Source organism: Nerophis ophidion, linkage group LG11 (genome assembly GCF_033978795.1).
Source record: "Nerophis ophidion isolate RoL-2023_Sa linkage group LG11, RoL_Noph_v1.0, whole genome shotgun sequence".
Classification (NCBI taxonomy): domain Eukaryota; kingdom Metazoa; phylum Chordata; class Actinopteri; order Syngnathiformes; family Syngnathidae; genus Nerophis; species Nerophis ophidion.
In genome coordinates this window covers 21,349,662-21,372,207 of record NC_084621.1, presented here as the reverse complement: position 1 = coordinate 21,372,207, position 22,546 = coordinate 21,349,662, and the positions used below count along the sequence as shown (strand labels likewise).

The 22,546-nt window shown below is 36.9% G+C and overlaps 1 long non-coding RNA gene and 15 other non-coding genes across 16 annotated transcripts in view; 9 read left to right on the top strand and 7 right to left on the bottom strand.

Annotated features, from left to right (window-relative positions):
• Positions 1 to 22,546, top strand: part of LOC133561396 (uncharacterized) — a 165,460-nt gene that overhangs the window by 111,620 nt on the left and 31,294 nt on the right. The window lies entirely within an intron of this gene.
• trnaq-cug (transfer RNA glutamine (anticodon CUG)) lies at positions 341 to 412 on the bottom strand. The gene has a single exon. It is a non-coding gene; the product is annotated as a tRNA-Gln (tRNA).
• Positions 1,147 to 1,218, top strand: trnaq-uug (transfer RNA glutamine (anticodon UUG)). Its single transcript has one exon. It is a non-coding gene; the product is annotated as a tRNA-Gln (tRNA).
• trnak-cuu (transfer RNA lysine (anticodon CUU)) lies at positions 2,104 to 2,176 on the top strand. Its single transcript has one exon. It is a non-coding gene; the product is annotated as a tRNA-Lys (tRNA).
• Positions 3,027 to 3,099, top strand: trnak-cuu (transfer RNA lysine (anticodon CUU)). Its single transcript has one exon. It is a non-coding gene; the product is annotated as a tRNA-Lys (tRNA).
• Positions 3,470 to 3,541, bottom strand: trnaq-cug (transfer RNA glutamine (anticodon CUG)). Its single transcript has one exon. It is a non-coding gene; the product is annotated as a tRNA-Gln (tRNA).
• On the top strand, positions 5,546 to 5,617 carry trnaq-cug (transfer RNA glutamine (anticodon CUG)). Its single transcript has one exon. It is a non-coding gene; the product is annotated as a tRNA-Gln (tRNA).
• On the bottom strand, positions 6,056 to 6,127 carry trnaq-uug (transfer RNA glutamine (anticodon UUG)). The gene has a single exon. It is a non-coding gene; the product is annotated as a tRNA-Gln (tRNA).
• On the bottom strand, positions 7,916 to 7,987 carry trnaq-cug (transfer RNA glutamine (anticodon CUG)). Its single transcript has one exon. It is a non-coding gene; the product is annotated as a tRNA-Gln (tRNA).
• Positions 9,070 to 9,141, top strand: trnaq-cug (transfer RNA glutamine (anticodon CUG)). Its single transcript has one exon. It is a non-coding gene; the product is annotated as a tRNA-Gln (tRNA).
• trnaq-uug (transfer RNA glutamine (anticodon UUG)) lies at positions 10,777 to 10,848 on the top strand. The gene has a single exon. It is a non-coding gene; the product is annotated as a tRNA-Gln (tRNA).
• trnaq-uug (transfer RNA glutamine (anticodon UUG)) lies at positions 12,028 to 12,099 on the bottom strand. Its single transcript has one exon. It is a non-coding gene; the product is annotated as a tRNA-Gln (tRNA).
• trnap-agg (transfer RNA proline (anticodon AGG)) lies at positions 13,226 to 13,297 on the bottom strand. Its single transcript has one exon. It is a non-coding gene; the product is annotated as a tRNA-Pro (tRNA).
• Positions 15,008 to 15,079, bottom strand: trnaq-cug (transfer RNA glutamine (anticodon CUG)). Its single transcript has one exon. It is a non-coding gene; the product is annotated as a tRNA-Gln (tRNA).
• Positions 19,506 to 19,577, top strand: trnap-agg (transfer RNA proline (anticodon AGG)). Its single transcript has one exon. It is a non-coding gene; the product is annotated as a tRNA-Pro (tRNA).
• Positions 21,773 to 21,844, top strand: trnaq-cug (transfer RNA glutamine (anticodon CUG)). The gene has a single exon. It is a non-coding gene; the product is annotated as a tRNA-Gln (tRNA).

Below are 22,546 nucleotides of genomic sequence, written 5' to 3'. Positions count from 1 at the left end.
CGGTGCGACGCTTCAAATAAATCAACTAAAAAAACTGTAACGATGTGCGAGTTCGCATTCTTCTGTTGAATTCACTTTATTAATAAAATTTTTCTTTTTGTACAGTAATAATATGTAGCTTAGAAAGTTTAAAATCAAGTTTAAAATCACATAAAAAGACAACTGTGTGTAAGAGGGAAAAAGGTAGGAATAAAAACATGACTCATAAACATATAAGGGACACAATCTGAAAATGGACAAGGAACTATTCTTCACAGAAATGTTGTTTATTTGCATTTTTCACAGAAGCATTAATCAAATGACAGTGATACTGAATTCTTTTCACTCCAAGGTTACAAGAAGGTTCCACCAAGACTTGAACTTGGATCACTGGATTCAGAGTCCAGAGTGCTAACCATTACACCATGGAACCTGTAAATGTACATGTAAAACAATGTGATCCTACAGTACACAGTACTTGATTGGATTTGATAGATTGTCATTGATCCCTTGAGTGTGTGATGTCTGAAAAACATAGGTCGAAGTTTAAAATCAAGTTTTGGGTCAAAAGTACAAATAAATACGACTGAGTACGAGGTACAAAGTACTGACTGAAAACCGGACTTAAAAACTTTAGACCTTGTCCAGGATTTGATACCAGGGTCTTTCATACCTTAAGCAAAAATACAGGAGTGGACCAACAAGACCTGGAACAAGTCTTTTCAGAAAATCTCATGAAACGTCAGATTTTAATAGGGGACACAATCTGAAACTTGATTACCTTATTGCACTTTTATACTTATTGATCCCTTGAGTGTGTGATGTTTGAAAAAAAAAATTTCAAATCAAGCCTAAAATCACAAATACAATGACAACTGTGTGAATGAGGAAGAAAGTTATGATTGCAAAAAGGAGTACTAAAGAGGGCTTATCCGGGAATTCAACCCTGGACCTCTCGCACCCAAAGCAAGAATCATACGACTAGACCAACAATCCCTGCATACATACTTCCCCAACTGATCTCATGAAATGTGAAATTAGGGGACACAATCTGAAATGTTGTGGCAAACTTTTGACCAACATTTTCATTTACTACCATTTTCATGAACAAATCTATTATATCCATTCAAGTCCTCTTTACCGCATGATATTTTCTGGTTAAATACAGGTTCCATGGTGTAATGGTTAGCACTCTGGACTTTGAATCCAGTGATGCAAGTTCAAGTCTTGGTGGAACCAATTTACGGGAAATTAAGTACTATGGTAATCATTAATAATACTGTTATTGATAAAATATTTTGGAGAATTCATTTTTGTTTAAGAGTCCTTTCTTTATTCATAGTCATGTTTGGATCAGCTGGTACTTTTCAATATATATTCTGTATACCAGTTTCTCTTTGTCTATAGAAGTCTGTATTGTTTTAGTCATTGGAATGTGAAAGGGATACATCCCCCTCTTTATTCCTATTCTGTCTTGATGGTCCTTCTTACTCAGCATAGAAATAAACTGAGGGTTTAGCACCTCAGTCCTAGAACAAATAGAGCTCGTAATTTGAGACTCAACTGTATTTATTTTGGATGTTTTTATTGCTCTCTTGAGTGTTTGATGTATGAAATGTTAAATGGCAAAAGCCCAAAATGCTGCACCCGAAAACTAAAATGGCTCAACCCAAAACGCTGCAACATGAAACAACGCAAGATGAAATGCCGACAACACGAAATGTCGTGGCAAGAAACATCGCAACAGTAACAGTCATTCATTAAGGTAGAGCATGAGACTCTTAATCTCAGGGTCGTGGGTTCGAGCCCCACGTTGGGCGATTGACTTTTGCCAAGGAAATTCAACACGATTCAGTGTGACACTTTTAATAAATCAATAAAAAAAACTGTAACGATGTGCGAGTTCACATTCTTCTACTAACTAAATTGGCTCAACTCAAAACGCTGCAACATGAAATGCCGACAACACGAAACGTCGCAATACAGAATGCTACAACAGCTGCAACACCAAATGGCGCAACATGACCGTAACACAAAACGCCATCAACACGAAACGATGTAACGCAAAATGCTAAATGAATATTTTTGTACAGTCACGGTTAATTTTCAAGGTAAAACACGCAGGCCCGGCTAGCTCAGTCGGTAGAGCATGAGACTCTTAATCTCAGGGTCGTGGGTTCGAGCCCCACGTTGGGCGGTTAAATTTTTTTCCAAGGAAATTCAACACAAACACGGCCACACTTCTAATAAATAAACAAAAACCTGTAACGATGTGCAAAATGCTGCAACATGAAACAACGCAACATGAAATGCCGACAACACAAAATGTCGCGGCACAAAACGTCACAACACGAAATGCTGTGACACCAAACGGCGCAACACGAAATAGCGCGACCCAAATCATGAAACATCATAACACAAAACGCCGTCAACACGAAACGTTGCAACACAAAATGCTACATGAATATTTTTGTACAGTATCAATCACTTATCATGGTTCTGGATCTAGCTCAGTCGGTAGAACATTGGACTTTAAATTTTATGGTCGTGGGTTCGAGCCCCACGTTGGGCGATTGACTTTCGCCAAGGAAATTCAACATGTGACAGTGCGGCACTTCAAATTATTCAATAAGAAAAAAACTGTAACCATGTGCGAGTTCGCATTCTTCTGTTAAACTTTCTTAATTAACAACATTTTTGTTTTCGTACAGTAATAATCAATAAAGAGCGCATATGTAGCTAAGAAACACCACAGCACGTAACAACGTGACATGAAACCCATCAAACTTTTACGGCAAAAGCCCAAAATGCTGCGCCCGAAAACTAAAATGGCTCAACCCAAAACGCCGACAACACAAAATGTTGGGGTAAAAATATCGCAACACAAAATGCTGCAACAGTTGTGACACCAAACGGGGCAACATGAAATACCGCGACCCAAATCATGAAACATCATAACACAAAACACCGTCAACACGAAACGTTGCAACACGGTTCCATGAACATTTTTGTACAGTATCAATCACTTATCAGGGTTTTCCATGAACGCCCGGCTAGCTCAGTCGGTAGAGCATGAGACTCTTAATCTCAGGGTCGTGGGTTCGATCCCCACTTTGGGTGTTTGAATTTAGCCAAAGAAATTCAATTCACGAGATGGTGCGACACTTCTAATAAATCACTTAAAAAAACTGTAACGATGTGCGAGTTCGCATTCTTCTGTTGAATTCACTTAATAATATTTTTCTTTTTGTACAGTGATAATATGTATTTTAGAAAGTTTAAAATCAAGTTTAAAATCACATAAAAAGACAACTGTGTGTACGTGGGAAAAAGGTAGGAATAAAAACATGACTCATAAACATATAAGGGACACAATCTGAAAATGAACAAGGAACTATTCTTCACAGAAATGTTGTTTATTTGCATTTTTCACAGAAGCATTAATCAAATGACAATGTTACTGAACACTTTTACCTTCAATGTTTCAAGAAGGTTTCACCAAGACTTGAACTTGGATCACTGGATTCAGAGTCCAGAGCGCTAACCATTACACCATGGAACCTGTAAATGTTCATGTAAAACAATGTGATCCTACAGTACACAGTACTTGATTGGATTTGATAGATTGTCATTGATCCCTTGTGTGTGTGATGTCTGAAAAACATAGGTCGAAGTTTAAAATCAAGTTTTAGGTCAAAAGTAAAAATAAATATGACTAAGTGAGTACGAGGTACAAAGCTGTATTTATTTTGGATGTTTTTATTGCTCTCTTGAGTGTTTGATGTATGAAATATTAAATGGAAAAAGCCTAAAATGCTACAACATGAAACAACGCAAGATGAAATGCCGACAACACGAAATGTCGTGGCACGAAACATCGCAACAGTAACAATCATTCATCAAGGTAGAGCATGAGACTCTTAATCTCAGGGTTGTAATTTCGAGCCCCACATTGGGCGATTGAATTTTGCCAAGGAAATTCAACACGAGACAGTGCGACACTTTTCATAAATCAATAAAAAAAACGTAACAATGTTCGAGTTCACATTCTTCTACTAACTAAAATGGCTCAACCCAAAACGCTGCAACATGAAATGCCGACAACACGAAACGTCGCAATACAAAATGCTACATGAATATTTTTGTACAGTCATGATTACTTATCAAGGTGATCAATGCAGTCCCGGCTAGCTCAGTCGGTAGAGCATGAGACTCTTACTATCAGGGTCGTGGGTTCGAACCCCACGTTGGGCTTCTAAATTCTACCCAAGGAAATTCAACACAAACACTGCCACACTTTTAATAAATAAATAAAAAAACTGTAACGATGTGCCGTAACGACGCAATATGAAATCCATCTATCCGTCTAAATACTGCATATTTCAGTTTTACTATAAAAAACAAAGTTGTCCGACAGAAAAGGCATAAACGTTATTTGTTTTACTTTATATCATCCGCAAGTTGATAAAAAGATTTACTGTAAGCATTAAATAAATAAATAAAATACATAATTTGACTCATTTTTAACATTTTAGTGACTGAGACCCTCTATGCTCCCCAGGAGACCTAATGATTAAAAAAAAAAATCCATATATTTTGTTATTGTTTGAAAATGAAAAATATCAAAATGGCCCCCGCATGCTTAAATTTTTCCGTGTGCGGCCCTCTGTGGAAAAAGTTTGGGCACCCCTGGTGTATGCCTTCAGAAATTAGGATAAAAATAGTTTACAATGAATTTCACAGTAAAAAGTAGAAAGAAATATGACTATGTGTGTACGAAGTAAAAAGTAATGACTGAAAACAGGACTTAAAGACATAAAAGCTTGTCCAGGATTTGAACCCAGACCATCGGAGCGGAGTAGCTTGTTAAGACTTTAGCTTAGGGGGCTACTTCATATGTTCATGTGGAATCTCGCTAGGTACACCCCCGAACCCAACTGGGACTCCCGTACTGAAACGGTTTAATACGAATACACGTACTGTTACACCCCTAGTTTTTATGGATCCCATAAGTGAGTGATGTCAATGAAAAAATGATCAAAATCAAGTCAAAAGTCACAAATGTAACAACAACTGTGTGTATGAGGAACAAAGTTATGATTGAAAAACATCTTTTAATAAGACACAATCTGAAAATGCACTTTTATCGACATTTAACGTGCTCCCTTTTTCATGCTGCAGGACATACTGAACACTAACCACTCCACTTGTACAAGTTCGTTCCACCTGAACTTGAATCACTGGATCCAAAGTCCAGAGTGCTAACCATTACACCATGGAACCTGTATAATCCCCCAAATGATCCTGCAGTAAACAGTACTTGATTGGATATAACAGATGTGTTTGATATTTTTTCATGAAAATGGTAGTACACTAAAAATCCGAGACAGAGGGACGCTTCAAGCTGAGGACTCTCCCGCGGGTTAGATTTTTGACTGTGAACTTCATTTAGAACTTGTATCTCCTTTATTTTGACATCACACACTCAAGGGATCAATGAAAATCTATCAAATCCAATCAAGTACTGTGTACTGTAGGATCACATTGTTTTACATGTACATTTACAGGTTCCATGGTGTAATGGTTAGCATTCTGGACTCTGAATCCAGTGATCCAAGTTCAAGTCTTGGTGGAACCTTCTTGAAACGTTAGAATATATACTGATCGCCCTTTGAATATTTTTAAAAAAGAGAGTGCGTCCAAATTTAGCTAAAAATTACAATGCTGTAGTGCCGTTTCCGATTGTGCTCCTTATATGTTTATACATCCTGTTTTTAGTCACATCACTTATCAGTTTTAGATTGTGTCCCCTTTTAAAAGGTTAAAAGAAATTCAAGAAGTTTGCCACCTTGTTTTTCAGGGCTTTTTAGTCTAGTGGTATGAGTCTCGCTTCGGGTGTGAGAAGTCCTATTTTTATAAATCCTGTTTTCAATTATAATTTTCCTCCTCATACACACAGTTGTTGTTACAATTGTGATGTTAGAACTAATTTTGACCATTTTATGAGAACTCACAAGCTCGAGGGATCCATAATAACCCAGCAGGATTCATTAGTTGCTACTTAAACACTGTAAGTTGGTTCCACCAAGACTTGAACTTGGATCACTGGATTCAAAGTCCAGAATGCTAACCATTACACCATGGAACCTGCAACTGTAAGTTTAAAGTTTTAACCCAGTTTCAGATTGTGTCCCCTATATGTTCTTAAGTTCTTAAGTGAATTGATTAACGTGGACCCCGACTTAAACAAGTTGAAAAACTTATTCGGGTGTTACCATTTAGTGGTCAATTGTACGGAATATGTACTGTACTGTGGAATCTACTAATAAAAGTATCAATCAATCAATCAATTTAATCATGGATCTGTCCCTCCTACACACACTTGTTGTTTCATTTGTGACTCTAGACTTGGTTTTGAACTTTTATTTCACTTTTCCAGAGAGCACATAATCAAGGGATCAATAAAAATCTGCACAATCAAATACAGTTGGTTCCTAATTTCCAAATTCTATTTGTTCTAGGACTGATCTTGTAAACCCTTATTTCATTTGTGCATGAAGATGGTAGTGAATTTTATTTTTAGTTAAAAGATTGTGTCCCCTATCAAACATTTGTTCAGCAATCCATGAATTGATTAACGAGGACCCCGACTTAAACAAGTTGAAAAACTTATTCGGGTGTTACCATTTAGTGGTCAATTGTACGGAATATGTACTGTACTGTGCAATCTACTAATAAAAGTTTTAATCAATCAATCAATCAATCAAAATCCTGTTGCAAGGTTTGTTGGTCTTGGACAAGTCCTTGTGTTCAAATTATTTCAGGATTGTGTAGGTTCCATGGTGTAATTATTAGCACTCTGGACTTTGAAAACTGTGATCCAAGTTCAAGTCTTGGTGGAACCAACTTGCAGTATTTAAGTGGAAATTTTTCATTGATTGCTTTAGTGTATGCCTTCAGAAAATAGGATAAAATTAGTGCACAATGAAGTTCGCAGTCAAAAGTAGAAAGACATATGACTATGTGTGTACGAGATAAAAAGTAGTAACTGAAAACAGGACTTAAAGACATAAAAGCTTGTCCAGGATTTGAACCCAGACCATCTCTCACAATCTGAGCAAGCAGGACACGACGATACTAAGAAGTCCTGGACTGAGACCTACCAACGAATACTATGAAATGTGAAATTTTAATAGGGGACACAACATGAAACTTGATTAACTCTTTGCACTTTTATACTTATTTAGATTCACTGACATTTTCATACATAGATGAACTAAGGGTTACCAGCTCAGTCCTAGAACAAACTGTGGTCATAAATGTTGGTACCACTGTATTTGATAAGTCACGAATGTAACAACAACTGTGTGTACAAGAAAGACAAGTTATGATTAAAAAAAGGACTTACAGACATTAGGGCTTGTCCGGGAATTGAACCCGGGACCTCTCACACCCTAAGCAAGAATAATACGACTAGACCAACAAGCCTCAACTGCATGACGGCAAACATCTTTTAAATATGTTATGATGTTTTAATAGGGGCTACAATCTGAAACTGTGCTTTTAACACATATTTTGATTGACTACCATTTTCATGCATAAATAAACTGAGGGTTTACCACCTCAGTCCTAGAACTAATAGAGCTCGTAAGTTGAGACACAACTGTATTTATTTCAGAGATTTTTTATTGATCTCTTGAGTGTGTGATGTATGGAATATTGATGTAAAAGTTTAAAGTCACAAATGTAAAGACAAGTGTGTGTAAGAGGGTACAAATTCTTACTAAAAACAGGACTTATAAACATATAAGAGCACAATTAGAAACTGGACTACAACATTGTACTTATAAGCCAGATTTAGACTCATTCCTTTTTTCATGTGAAAATACTTAAAGGGAAGTTGAACTGAACACTAATCACTCTTAATGTCACAAGAAGGTTCCACCAAGACTTGAGCTTGGATCACTGGATTCAGAGTCCAGAGTGCTAACCATTACACCATGGAACCTATACATAAACAAGTAAATAAAGTGATCCAACAGTAAACAGTATTGATGAAATGTGATTAAATCTCATTGACACCTTGTGTGTAAGTTGTCAGGAAAATGAGGGAAACGTTTAAATCAAGTCTAAAGAAAAAAAAGACAAGACTTGTGACTGTGTGTATGAGGGGAAAAGTCATGACCGAAAACAGGAATTATAAACACAAGTACTCGTCCAAATTCAATAAATCTCATGAAATGTGAGATTTTAATAAGGGACACAATCTAACATTGTGTCAAAACTTTTAACCATGTTTTTAATTCATACCTGAAGAAAGCAGTGAATCCAAATTTGGGTTAAAAGTGCAAAGTTTTAACCCAGTTTCAGATTGTGTCCCCTATTAAAATCTCACATTTTATTTGAGATTTGTTTGGCAAAACTGTTGCAGGGTTTGTTGGTCTTAGTCAAGTCCTTGTGTTAAAATTATAATTCCTGTTTTCAGTCGTACACACAAGCCTTGTCTTTTTTTCAATTTTAGTCTTGATTTAAACATTTCCCTCCATTTTCCCGACAATTTACACTCAAGGTGTCAGTAAAACTCTATCATAATTTATCAATACTATTTACTTTTGGATGACATTATTTTAACTCTTTAGATACAGGTTCCATGGTGTAATGGTTAGCACTTTGGACTTTGGATCCAAGTTCAAGTCTTGGTGGAACCAACTTGTTAATATACATTGTTCAGTATCATCCATTTGAAAAGCTCTTCCATGAAATATAAATCAAATTTAAATTCAGGAATGTGTTAAAAGTGCAGTTTGGTATTGTGGTCCGTAGTAAAAAAATGTTATTCTCGCCACATTCATTTTCAGGGCTTGTTGGTCTATTCTAAAGAAATTCAATTTCCAGACAAGCCCTTGTGTTTATAAGTCTTATTTACAATCAGATCTTTTCTCCTGGTACACACAGTTGTTGTTACATTTGTGACTCTAGACCTCATTTTGATCATTTTTGCAGACATCACACACTAAACAATGACAATCTATCAAATCCGATCAAGTACTGAGTACTCTAGGATCACATTGTTTTACATGTACAATTACAGGTTCCATGGTGTAATGGTTAGCACTCTGGACTCTGTATCCAGTGATCCAAGTTCAAGTCTTGGTGGAACCTTCTTGGAACAATAGAGTGATACTGTATGACCTCCCTCTGAGTGTTTTAGCATGAAAAAAGGAGTGAGTTTAAATTTGGCTTAAAAGTACAGTGTTGTAGTCCAGTTTCTATCCGTGCTCTTATATGTTTATAAGTCCTGTTTTTAGTAAGAATTTGTACCCTCTTACACACACTTGTCTTTACATTTGTGACTTTAAACTTTTCCCTTAATATTCCATACATCACACACTCAAGAGAACAATAAAATCAATAAAAATATCCGAAATAAATACAACTTACGAGCTCTATTAGTTCTAGGACTGAGGTGATAAACCCTCAGTTTATTTATGCATGAAAATGGTAGTCAATCAAAATATGTGTTAAAAGCACAGTTTCAGATTGTGTCCCCTATTGAAAAATTAAAACATTTTTAAAAGATGTTTGCTATAATATCTTTAAGGCTTGTTGGTCTAGTCGTATGATTCTCGCTTAAGGTGCGAGAGGTCCTGGGTTCAATTCACGGACAAGCCCTAATGTTTATAAGTCCTATTTTTAATCATAACTTGTCTTTCTTGTACACACATTTGTTGTTACATTCGAGACTTATCAAATACAGTTGTACCTACATTTATGAACACACTGTGTTCTAGGACTGAGCTGGTAACCCTTAGTTCATCTATGTATAAACTTGTCAGTTGATCTAAGTAAGTACAAAAGGGCAAAGAGTTAATCAAGTTTCAGATTGTGTCCCCTATTAAAATCTCACAATTCATAACATTTGTTGGTAAGTCTCGTTCCAAGACTTAGTATCTTCGTATCCTTCTTGCTCAGTGTGAGGGATGGTCTGGGTTCAAATCCTGGACAAGTTTCTATGTCTTTAAATCCTGTTTTCAGTCATTAATTTTTACCTCGTACACACATAGTCATATTACTTTCTACTTTTGACTGTGACTTCATTGTAAACTATTTTTATCCTATTATCTGAGGGTATGCACTAAAGCAATCAATGAAAAATGTCCACTTAAATACTGCAAGTTGGTTCCACCAAGACTTGAACTTCGATCACTGTATTCAAAGTCCAGAGTGCTAACCATTACACCATGGAACCTGCGTTTATCAGATTATTATTTCAACACAATGACTTGTCAAAGACCAACAAACCCTGCAACAGGATTTTGATTGATTGATTGATTGAAACTTTTATTAGTAGATTGCACAGTATAGTACATATTCCGTACAATTGACCACTAAATGGCAACACCCGAATATGTTTTGCAACTTGTTTAAGTTGGGGTCCATGTTAATCAATTCATTGATTGCTGAACAAATGTTTATTACGGGAAAATTAAGATGGTAGTGAAAATTAAATTCACTACCATCTTCATGCACAAATGAAATAAAGGTTTACAAGATTAGTCCTAGACAAATAGAGCTTGTAAATTAAGAACCAACTGTTTTTCAATTTGTAGATTTTTATTGATCCCTTGATTATGTGCCCTCTGGAAAAGTGAAGTAAAAGTTCAAAACCAAGTCTAAAGTCACAAATGTAACAACAAGTGTGTGTACGAAGGACATATCCATGATTGAAAACAGGACTAAATAACATATAGGGGACACAATCTGAAACTGGGTTTAAACTTTAAACTTACAGTTGCAGGTTCCATGGTGTAATGGTTAGCACTCTGGTTTTTGAATCCAGTGGTCCACGTTCAAGTCTTGGTGGAACCAACTTGCAATAGTTAAGTGGCAACTAAAGAATACCGTTGGATTATAATGGATCCCTCGAGTGTGTGATGTCTCATAAAATGGTCAACATCAGGTACAATATCGCAAATTTAACTACAACTGTGTGTATGAGGAGGAACGTTATGATTGAAAAGAGGATTTATGAATATACGACTTCTCACACCCGAAGAAGCTGGAAACCCTTAGTTCATCCATGTATGAACATATCAGTGAAACTAAATATATTTAAAAGTCCAATAACCGAGTTTCAGATTTTGTCCCCTATTACATTTCATGAGATTTAATGGAAAATCTTGTTTCAGAGTTTGGTATGTATAAACATATATACATATATATACATGCAGTAACAAGCTACATGTAGCTAAACTACGTAGCTCAACTACATTTTCCATTAGCTTGGCAGTTACGGAGCAAATTTTTTTACAAGTAGCTTTTCGTGTAGCTTGGTTACTTTAAGACCCATGTAGTGAGGTAGCTTACATCAGAGCTACATAGAGAGAAGATGAGAGAGAGAAGGTACGGAGAAAATACAATGACCTGGATGATTGACAACATCCATACGTATGGAGAAAGTCCATGATGATGGGCTAAGGTTAGGTTGGAACATTACAGCCGGGCCAATCAGAGGCAAGATAAACTCGTCACATGACGACGAGAGAGTCCGAGACAGAGGGATGCTTCAAGCAGACGACTCTCTCCATAGGTCAGATTTATGACTGTAAACTTAATTCCGACCTTGTATTTCCTTTTTTTTCTGACGGCACACACTCAAGGGATCAATGACAATCTATCCATCCAAATTTAGCTAAAAAGTACAATGTTGTCGTGCAGTTTCAGATTGTGCTCCTTAAATGTTTATAAGTCCTGTTTTTAGTCACATTTGTCAGTTTTAGATTGTGTCCCCTATTAAAAGGTTAAACAAAGTTCAACGGATAATTTTTCAGGGCTTTTTAGTCTAGTTGTTCGAATCTGGCTTCGGGTGTGAGAAGTCACATTTTTATAAATACTATTTTCAATCATCCCTTTGCCTCCTCATACACAAAGTTGTTGTTACATTTGCAATTATAGACCTGATTTTAACCATTTTATGAGACATCACACACTCGAGGGATCCATAATAACCCGACGGTATTCTCTAATAGCCGCTTAAAAACTAGAAGATGGTTCCACCAAGATTTGAACTTGGATCACTGGATTCAAAGTCCAGAGTGCTAACCATTACACCATGGAACCTGCACATATAAGTGCAAAGTTTTGACACAGTTTCAGATTGTGTCCCCTATATGTTCTTAAGTCCTGTTTTCAATCATGGATCTGTCCCTCGTACACACACTTGTTACATTTTTGACTCTAGACTTGGTTTTGAACTTTTACTTCACTTTTCCAGAGGGCACATAATCAAGGGATCAATGAAAATCTGCACAATCAAATACAGTTGGTCCGTAATTTGCAAGCTCTATTTGTTCTAGGACTGATCTTGTAAACCCTTATTTGATTTGTGCATTAAGATGGTAGCGAATTAAATTTTTAGTTAAAAGATTGTGTCCCCTATTAAACATTTGTTCAGCAATCCATGAATTGATTAACATGGACCCCGACTTAAACAAATTGAAAAACTTATTCGGGTGTTACCATTTAGTGGTCAAATGTACGGAATATGTACTGTACTGTGCAATCTACTAATAAAAGTTTCAATCAATCAATCAATCAAAATCCTGTTGCAGGGTTTATTGATCTTTGATCAGTCTATGTGTTCAAATTATTGTTGGAATGTGTAGATTCCATGGTGTAATGGTAAGCACTCTGGACTTTGAATCCACTAATCCAAGTTCAAGTCTTGGTGGAACCAACTTGCAGTATTTAAGTGGACATTTTTAATTGATTGATTTAGTGCATACCCTCAGAAAATAGGATATAAATAGTTTACAATGAAGTTCACAGTCAAAAGTAGACAGAAATATGACTATGTGTGTACGAGGTAAAAAGTAGTGACTTAAAAAGGACCTAATCACATAAATACTTGTCCAGGATTTGAATCCAGACCATCTCTCACACCCTCACCAAGAAGGATACAAAGATACTAAGAAGTCCTGGACTGAGACTTACCAGCGAATGTTATGAAATGTGAAATTTTAATAGGGGACACAGTCTGAAACTTGATTACCTTATTGCACTTTTAAACTTATTTAGATTCACTGACATTTTCATACATAGATGAACTAAGGGTTACCAGCTCAGTCCTAGAACAAACTGTGGTCATACATTTAGGTACCACTGTAGTTGATAAGTCACGAATGTGACAACAAGTGTGTGTACAAGAAAGACAAGTTATGATTAAAAATAGGACTTGGAAACATAAGGGCTTCTCCGGGAATTGAACCCGGGACCTCTCGCACCCTAAGCGAGAATCATACGACTAGACCAACAAGCCATAAAGACATGATGGAAAACATCTTTCAAAATGTTTTTAATCTTTTAATCGGGGCCACAATCAGAAACTGTGCTTTTATCACATATTTTGATTGACTACCATTTTCATGCATAAATAAACTGAGGGTTTACCACCTCAGTCCTATCAATCAATCAATTAATGTTTACTTATATAGCCCTAAATCACTAGTGTCTCAAAGGGCTGCACAGACCACAACACAAACCACTACCAAATCCTCGGTAGGCCCACATAAGGGTAAGGAAAACTCACACCCAGTGGGACGTCGGTGACAATGATGACTATGAGAACCTTGGAGAGGAGGAAAGCAATGGATGTCGAGCGGGTCTAACATGATACTGTGAAAGTTCAATCCATAATGGATCCAACACAGTCGCGAGAGTCCAGTCCAAAGCGGATCCAACACAGCAGCGAGAGTCCCGTTCACAGCGGAGCCAGCAGGAAACCATCCCAAGCGGAGGCGGATCAGCAGCGCAAAAATGTCCCCAGCCGATACACAGGCGAGCAGTACATGGCCACCGGATCGGACCGGACCCCTTCCACAAGGGAGAGTGGGACATAGGAGAAAAAGAAAATAAACGGCAGATCAACTGGTCTAAAAAGGGAGTCTATTTAAAGGCCAGAGTATACAAATCAGTTTTAAGGTGAGACTTAAATGCTTCTACTGAGGTGGCATCTCGAACTGTTACCGGGAGGGCATTCCAGAGTACTGGAGCCCGGAATGAAAACGCTCTATAGCCCACAGACTTTTTTTGGGCTTTGGGAATCACTAATAAGCCGGAGTCCTTTGAACGCAGATTTCTTGCCGGGACATATGGTACAATACAATCGACAAGATAGGATGGAGCTAGACCGTGTAGTATTTTATACGTAAGTAGTAAAACCTTAAAGTCACATCTTAAGTGCACAGGAAGCCAGTGCAGGTGAGCCAGTACAGGCGTAATGTGATCAAACTTTCTTGTTCTTGTCAAAAGTCTAGCAGCCGTATTTTGTACCAACTGTAATCTTTTAATGCTAGACATGGGGAGACCCGAAAATAATACGTTACAGTAGTCGAGGCGAGACGTAACAAACGCATGGATAATGATCTCAGCGTCTTTAGTGGGCAAAATGGAGCGAATTTTAGCGATATTACGGAGATGAAAGAAGGCCGTTTTAGTAACGCTTTTAATGTGTGCCTCAAAGGAGAGAGTTGGGTCGAAGATAATACCCAGATTCTTTACCGAGTCGCCTTGTTTAATTGTTTGGTTGTAAAATATTAAAGTTGTATTATTAAATAGAGGTCGGTGTCTAGCAGGACCGATAATCAGCATTTCCGTTTTTTTGGCGTTGAGTTGCAAAAAGTTAGCGGACATCCATTGTTTAATTTCATTAAGACACGCCTAGAACAAATAGAGCTCATAAATTGAGACACAAATGTATTTATTTCAGAGATTTTTATTGATCTCTTGAGTGTGTGATGTATGGAATATTGATGTAAAACTTTAAAGTCACAAATGTAAAGACAAGTGTGTGTAAGAGGGAACAAGTTCTTACTAAAAACAGGACTTATAAACATATAAGAGGACAATTAGAAACTGGATTACAACATTGTACTTTTAAGCCAAATTTAGACTCATTCCTTTTTTCATGTGAAAATACGTAAAGTGATGTCAGGTCATACTGAAAATTAATCACTCTAATGTTACAAGAAGGTTCCACCAAGACTTGAACTTGGATCACTGGATTCAGAGTCCAGAGTGCTAACCATTACACCATGGAACCTGTACATAAATCCTTAAATAAAATGATCCAACAGTAAACAGTAATGGTGAAATGTGATTAAATCTCATTGATACCTTGAGTGTAAGTTGTCAGGAAAATGGAGGAAAACGTTTAAATCAAGTCTAAAGTTAAAAAAAAAGACAAGACTTGTGACTGTGTGTACGAGGGGAAAAGTCATGACTGAAAACAGGAATTATAAACACAAGTGCTCGTCCAAGTTCAATAAATCTCATGAAATGTGAGATTTTAATAAGGGACACAATCTGACATTGTGTCAAAACTTTTAACCATTTTTTTAATTAATACCTGAAAAAAGCAGTGAATCCAAATTTGGGTTAAAAGTGCAAAGTTTTAATCCAGTTTCAGATTGTGTCCCCTATTAAAATCTCACATTTTATTTGAGATTTGTACAGCAATCATGTTGCAGGGTTTGTTGGTCTTGAACAAGTCGTTGTGTTAAAATTATAATTCCTGTTTTCCCCTCGTACACACAGTCACAAGTCTTGTCTTTTTTTCAATTTTAGACTTGATTTAAACGTTTCCCTCCATTTTCCTGACAACTTACACTCAAGGTGTCAATGAAAATCTATTAAATTTCATCAATACTGTGTTCTGATCATTTTCTTTTACCTAATTACGTACAGATTCCGGTTTAGCTCGGTTGGTAGAGCGGCCGTGCCAGCAACTTGAGGGTTGCAGGTTCGATTCCCGCATCCGCCATCCTAGTCACTGCCGTTGTGTCCTTGGGCAAGACACTTTACCCACCTGCTCCCAGTGCCACCCACACTGGTTTGAATGTAACTTAGATATTGGGTTTCACTATGTAAAGCGCTTTGAGTCACTAGAGAAAAAGCGCTATACAAATATAATTCACTTCACTAATGTTTAGCACTCTGGACTTTGAATCCAGTGATCCAAGTTCAAGTCTTGGTGAAACCAACTTGAAAAAATTACAGTGGTAAGTTTGGTCTATAACTAGTTATCTCTTCCATGAAAAATAAATCAAACTCGAAATCAGGTACGTGTTAAAAGTGCAGTTTGGGATTGTGGTCCGTAGTAAAAGTTTATATTTTCACCACATTAATTTTCAGGGCTTGTTGATCTATTCTAAAGAAATTCAATTTCCAGACAAGCCCTTGTGTTTATAAGTCTTATTTACAATCAGAACTTTTCTCCTGGTACACACAGTTGTTGTTACATTTGTGACTTTAGACTTGATTTTGATCATTTTGGCAGACATCACACACTCAAGGGATCAATGACAATCTATCCATCCATTTTCTACCGCTTATTCCCTTTTGGGGTCGCTAAGGCGCTGGCGCCTATCTCAGCTACAATTTGGCGGAAGGCGGGGTACACCCTGGACAAGTCGCCACCTCATCGCAGGACCAATGACAATCTATCAAATCAAAAGTAGATTTACAGGTTCCATGGTGTAATGGTTAGTGCTCTGTGCTCTGAATCCAGTGATCCAAGTTCAAGTCTTGGTGGAACCTTCTTGTAACATTAGAGTGATCCAGTATGACCTCCCTCTGAGTATTTTTGCATGGAAAAAAAAAAAAAGGAGTGAGTTTAAATTTGGCTTAAAAGTACAGTGTTGTAGTCCAGTTTCTATCTGTGCTCTTATGTTTACAAGTCCTGTTTTTAGTAAGAATTTGTTCCCTCGTACACACAATTGTCTTTACATTTGTGACTTTAAACTTTTCCCTCAATATTCCATTGATCACAAACTCAAGATATCAATAAAATCAATAAAAATCTCTGAAATAAATACAACTTACGAGCTCTATTAGTTCTAGGACTGAGGTGGTAAACCCTCATTTTATTCATGCATGAAAATGGTAGTCAATCAAAATATGTTAAAAGCACGGTTTCAGATTGTGTCCCCTATTAAAAGATTAAAACATTTTTAAAAGATGTTTTCCATCATTCCTTAAAGCTTGTTGGTCTAGCCGTATGATTCTCGCTTAAGGTGCGGGAGATCCTGGGTTCAATTCCCAGAAAAGCCCTTTTTTTTCAGAGTCCTATTTTTAATCATAACTTGTCTTTCTTGTACACACACTTGTTGTTACATTTGACACTTATCAAATACAGTGGTACCTAAATGTATGACCACAGTTTGTTCTAGGACTGAGCTGGTAACCCTTAGTTCATCTATGTATGAACTTGTCAGTTGATCTAAGTAAGTACAAAAGTGCAAAGAGTTAATCAAGTTTCAGATTGTGTCCCCTATTAAAATCTCACAATTCATAACAATTGATGGTAAACCCTGTTCCAGGACCTCTTAGTATCGTCGTATCCTTCTTGCTCAGAGTGTGAGAGATGGTATGGGTTCAAATCCTGAACGAGCTTTTATGTCTTTAAGTCCTGTTTTCAGTCATTACTTGTTATCTCGTACACACATAGTCATATTTATTTCTACTTTTGACTGTGAACTTCATTATAAACTATTTTTATCCTATTTTCTGAGGGTATGCACTCAAGCAATCAATGAGAATTGTCCACCTAAATACAGCTAGTTGGTTCCACCAAGACATGAACTTGGATCACTAGAATCAAAGTCCGGAGTGCTAAGCATTACATAATGGAACCTGCAAATTATTTTATAATTTGAACACAATGACTTGTCCAAGACCAACAAACCCTGCAACAGGATTTTGATTGATTGATTGATTGAAACTTGTATTAGTAGATTGCACAGTACAGTACATATTCCGTACAATTGACCACTAAATGGCAACACCCGAATAAGTTTTTCAACTTGTTTAAGTCGGGGTCCGCGTTAATCATTTCATGGATTGCTGAACAAATGTTTAATAGGGGACACAATTTTTTAACTAAAAATTGAATTCACTACAATCTTCATGCACAAATTAAATAAGGGTTTACAAAATCAGTCCTAGAACAAATAGAGCTTGTAAAATAAGAACCAAATGTATTTGGTTTTGTAGGTTTTCATTGATCCCTTGATTATGTGCCCTCTGGAAAAGTGAAATAAAAGTTCAAAACCAAGTCTAGAGTCACCTGCTCGCTCGCAGTTTTGGTTTGAGGTGAAGGCTAATTAGCTTTTAGCGTAACACTAGATCATTGTACGGTGTGTGTGTGTGTGTGTGTGTGTTTTTGATTGATTGATTAATACTTTTATTAGTAGATTGCACAGTTCAGCACATATTCCGTACAATTGACAACTAAATGGTAACATCCGAAAAAGTTTTTCAACTTGTTTGAGACAGGGTCCACGTTAATCAATTCATGGTGTGTGTGTGTGTGTGTGTGTGTGTGTGTGTGTGTGTGTTTGTGTATGTGTGTGTGTGTGTGTGTGTGCTAGTGATATAATAATGTACGTGCATCATAAAGCCTATATGAACTCCATGGTGTTCAGGGATGAATAGTCTCTCCTATTGCTATCCAACTATTTTTTAGCAATAGTTAAATTAATTATTTGTAATGTAGAAGCCTAGTTTTGAATGGCAGGGTCCCTGCTATCACATGTTGACAAAAATATAACATTTACATAATAAAAATCAACTACAGGCTTCCCAAATGCTGTAATAAATTAAGCATGATGAGTTGATTTGAAACTGTTTAATGTTGCACTTTTTATATGTAGGAGAAAAGTTTTATCATTTTATTTAATTTGGGCAACAAGTTGAGGCAGTTTAATGTGGATTAACGTGGGCAGAATTATTTTAGTGTTCCCAATGTTAAAAGGATGAAGCCATTGTTTACAAATTTGGTAAATAAATACACAAAAAAATTATAATTTGTTGTTTTCTTACTCTACTGAAAATGAACCGAACCGTGACCTCTAAACCAAGGTATGGACCAAACCGAAATTTTCGTGTACCATTACACCCCTAATAATTAACAACAAAAAAAATAGCTTTACAATAGGGCGGAAGGCAGGGTACACCCTGGACAAGTCGCTACCTCATCGCAGGGCCAACACAGATAGACAGACAACATTCACACTCACATTCACACACTAGGGCCAATTTAGTGTTGCCAATCAACCTATCCCCAGGTGCATGTCTTTGGAAGTGGGAGGAAGCCGGAGTACCCGGAGGGAACCCACGCATTCACGGGTAGAACATGCAAACTCCACACAGAAAGATCCCGAGCCTGGATTTGAACCCAGGACTGCAGGACCTTCGTATTGTGAGGCAGACACACTAACCCCTCTGCCACCGTGAAGCCCCTTGTCAGTCCTGTCTAATGGTATTGATTCAGGTTCAATTTCCAGACAAGACCTTGTGTTTATAAGTCTTATTTACAATCATAACTTTTTTCCTGGTACACACAGTTTCAGTTTATTTATGCATGAAAATGGTAGTCAATCAAAATATGTTAAAAGCACAATTTAAGATTGTGACCCCTATTAAAAGATTAAAACTTTTTTTAAAGATGTTTGCCATCATGCCTTTAAGGCTTGTTGGTCTAGTCGTATGATTCTCGCTTAGGGTGCGAGAGGTCCTGGGTTCAATTCCCAGACAAGCCCTCATTTTTATTAGTCCTACTTTTAATCACAACTTCTCTTTCTTGTACACACAGTTGTTGTGACATTCATGACTTATCAAACACAGTGATACCTAAATTTATGACCACAGTTTGTTCTAGGACTGAGCTGGTAACCCTTAGTACATCTATATATGAACATATCAGTGAATCTAATTAAGTATAAAAGTGCAATAAGGTAATCAAGTTTCAAGTTGACATTTCATAACATTTGTTGGTAATTCTCGTTCCAGGACTTCTGAATATCGTCGTATCCTTCTTGCTGAGGGTGTGAGAGACGATCTAGGTTCAAATCCTGGATAAGCTTTTATGGGCTACATTATACACCCCCGCTACCACCAAACCCCGCCCGCCCCCACTCAACCCCGCCCTAAAGAGTTAGTGCTGCATGGGATTCTGTGTATTAATTCTGTTGTGTTTATGTTGTGTTACGGTGCGGATGTTCTCCCGAAATGTGTTTGTCATTCTTGTTTGGTGCGGGTTCACAGTGTGGTGCATTTTATTAAGAATGTTAAAGTTGTTTGAACCCGCACCTTCAGTGTGACCTGTGTGGCTGTTGTACAAGTATGCCTTGTAGTCACTTACGTGTGTCCAGAGAAGCCACTTACAACATGTGACAGAACTGGAAAGCAGTTTGCACAATTTGTAGAGAGCGCTAACGACAGTGCCATCACCGTTTGCCCTTATTGTTGTTTCGAGAGAATATTTGCTATTCAAGATGGGAGGTTCCCGAAAAAGTGGGTAGGGTTGGCAAGTGTGATGCTGTCAAGTGACATTCATAATAAACTCGCGGGTGGCACTAACATTAAATTTTCATGTTAAGGTGCGGGCCGCGTGTCTGAGACCCTTGGTCTATACATAGCACAATGCAAAAAAACAAAAACCTCTGTATGCAGTGTTATTTCATTATGAATTTCAAAAGAGTTGCCGACCCCTGGACTAGACCAACAAGCCCTACATTCATGGTAACCCAACCCTAAAATGTGAAATTAGGGGACAGGATATGAAATTGTGTGGTTAACTTTTAACCAACATTTTAATGTACTACCATTGTCATGAAAACTGTTATATCCAATCAAGTACTGCGACTGAAGGACAATTTGTTTTAATTTATAGGTTCCATGATAAATGGTTAGCACTCTAGTATTTGTATTCAGAGATTCAAGTTCAAGTCTTGGTGGAACCAACTTATATTAAACCCAGTTTCACATTGTGTCCTCTATATGTTCTTAAGTCCTGTTTTCAATCATGGATCTGTCCCTCGTACACACACTTTTTTGACTCTAGACTTGGTTTTGAACTTTTATTTCACTTTTCCAGGGGGCACATAATCAAGGGATCAATGAAAATCTCCACTATCAAATACAGTTGGTTCTCAATTTACAAGCTCTATTTGTTCTAGGACTGATCTTGGAAACCCTTATTTAAGTTGTGCATGAAGATGGTAGTGAATTGAATTATTAATTAAAAGATTATGTCCCCTATTAAACATTTGTTCAGCAATCCATGAATTGATTAACATGGACCCCAACTTAAACAAATTGAAAAACTTATTAGGATGTTGCCATTTAGTGGTCAATTGTACGGAATATGTACTGTACTGTGCAATCTACTAATAAAAGTTTCAATCAATCAATCAATCAATCAATCAAAATTCTGTTGCATGGTTTGTTGGTCTTGGGTAAGTCATTGTGTTAAAATTATATTTAGCTTTTGCATGTTTGTTGCTGTAATGGTTAGAACTCTGGACTTTGAATCCAGTGATCCAGGTTCAAGTCTTGGTGGAACCAACTTGTAAAATTTCAGTGTTTAGTATGATCCAATTGAAAATCTCTGTTCCATGAAAAACAAATCAAATTTAAATTCAGGAATGTGTCAAAAGTGCAGTTTGGGATTGTGGTTCGTAGTAAAAGTTTTTATTTTCGCCACATTCATTTTCAGGGCTTGTTGGTCTATTCTAAAGTAATACAATTTCCAGACAAGCCCTTGTGTTTATAAGTCTTATTTACAATCATATATTTTCTCCTGGTACACACAGTTGTTGTTACATTTGTGACTTTAGACTTGATTTTGATTATTTTTGCAGACATCACACACTCAAGGGATCAATGACAATCTATCAAATCGAATCAAGTACTGTGTACTGTAGGATCACATTGTTTTACATGTACATTTACAGGTTCCATGGTGTAATGGTTAGCACTCTGGACTCTGAATCCAGTGATCCAAGTTCAAGTCTTGGTGGAACCATCTTGTAACATCAGAGTGATCCAGTAAGATCTCCCTCTGAGTATCTTTGCATGAAAAAATCAGTGAGTTTAAATTTGGCTTAAAAGTACAGTGTTGTAGTCCAGTTTCTATCTGTGCTCTTATCTTTATAAGTCCCGTTTTTTGTAAGAATTTGTTCCCTCGTACACACACTTGTCTTTACATTTGTGACTTTAAACTTTTCCCTTAATATTCCATACATCAAACACTCAAGAGATCAATAAAATCAATAAAAATCTCCGAAATAAATACAACTTACGAGCTCTATTAGTTCTAGGACTGAGGTGGTAAACCCTCAGTTTATTTATGCATGAAAATGGTAGTCAATAAAAATATGTGTTAAAAGCACAGTTTCAGATTGTGGCCCCTATTAAAAGATTACAACATTTTTAAAATATGTTTTCCATTGTGTTTTTAAGGCTTGTTGGTCTAGTCGTAGGATTCTCGCTTAGGGTGCGAGAGGTCCCGAGTTCAATTCCCGGACAAACCCTTATGTCTGTAAGTCCCATTTTTAATCATAACTTGTCTTTCTTGTACACACAGTTGTTGTTACATTCATGACTTATCAAATACAGTGGTACCTACATTTATGACCACAGTTTGTTCTAGGACTAAGCTGGTAACCCTTAGTTCATCTATGTATGAACATGTCAAGACCTTTGACTGTGTGTACGAGGGGAAAAG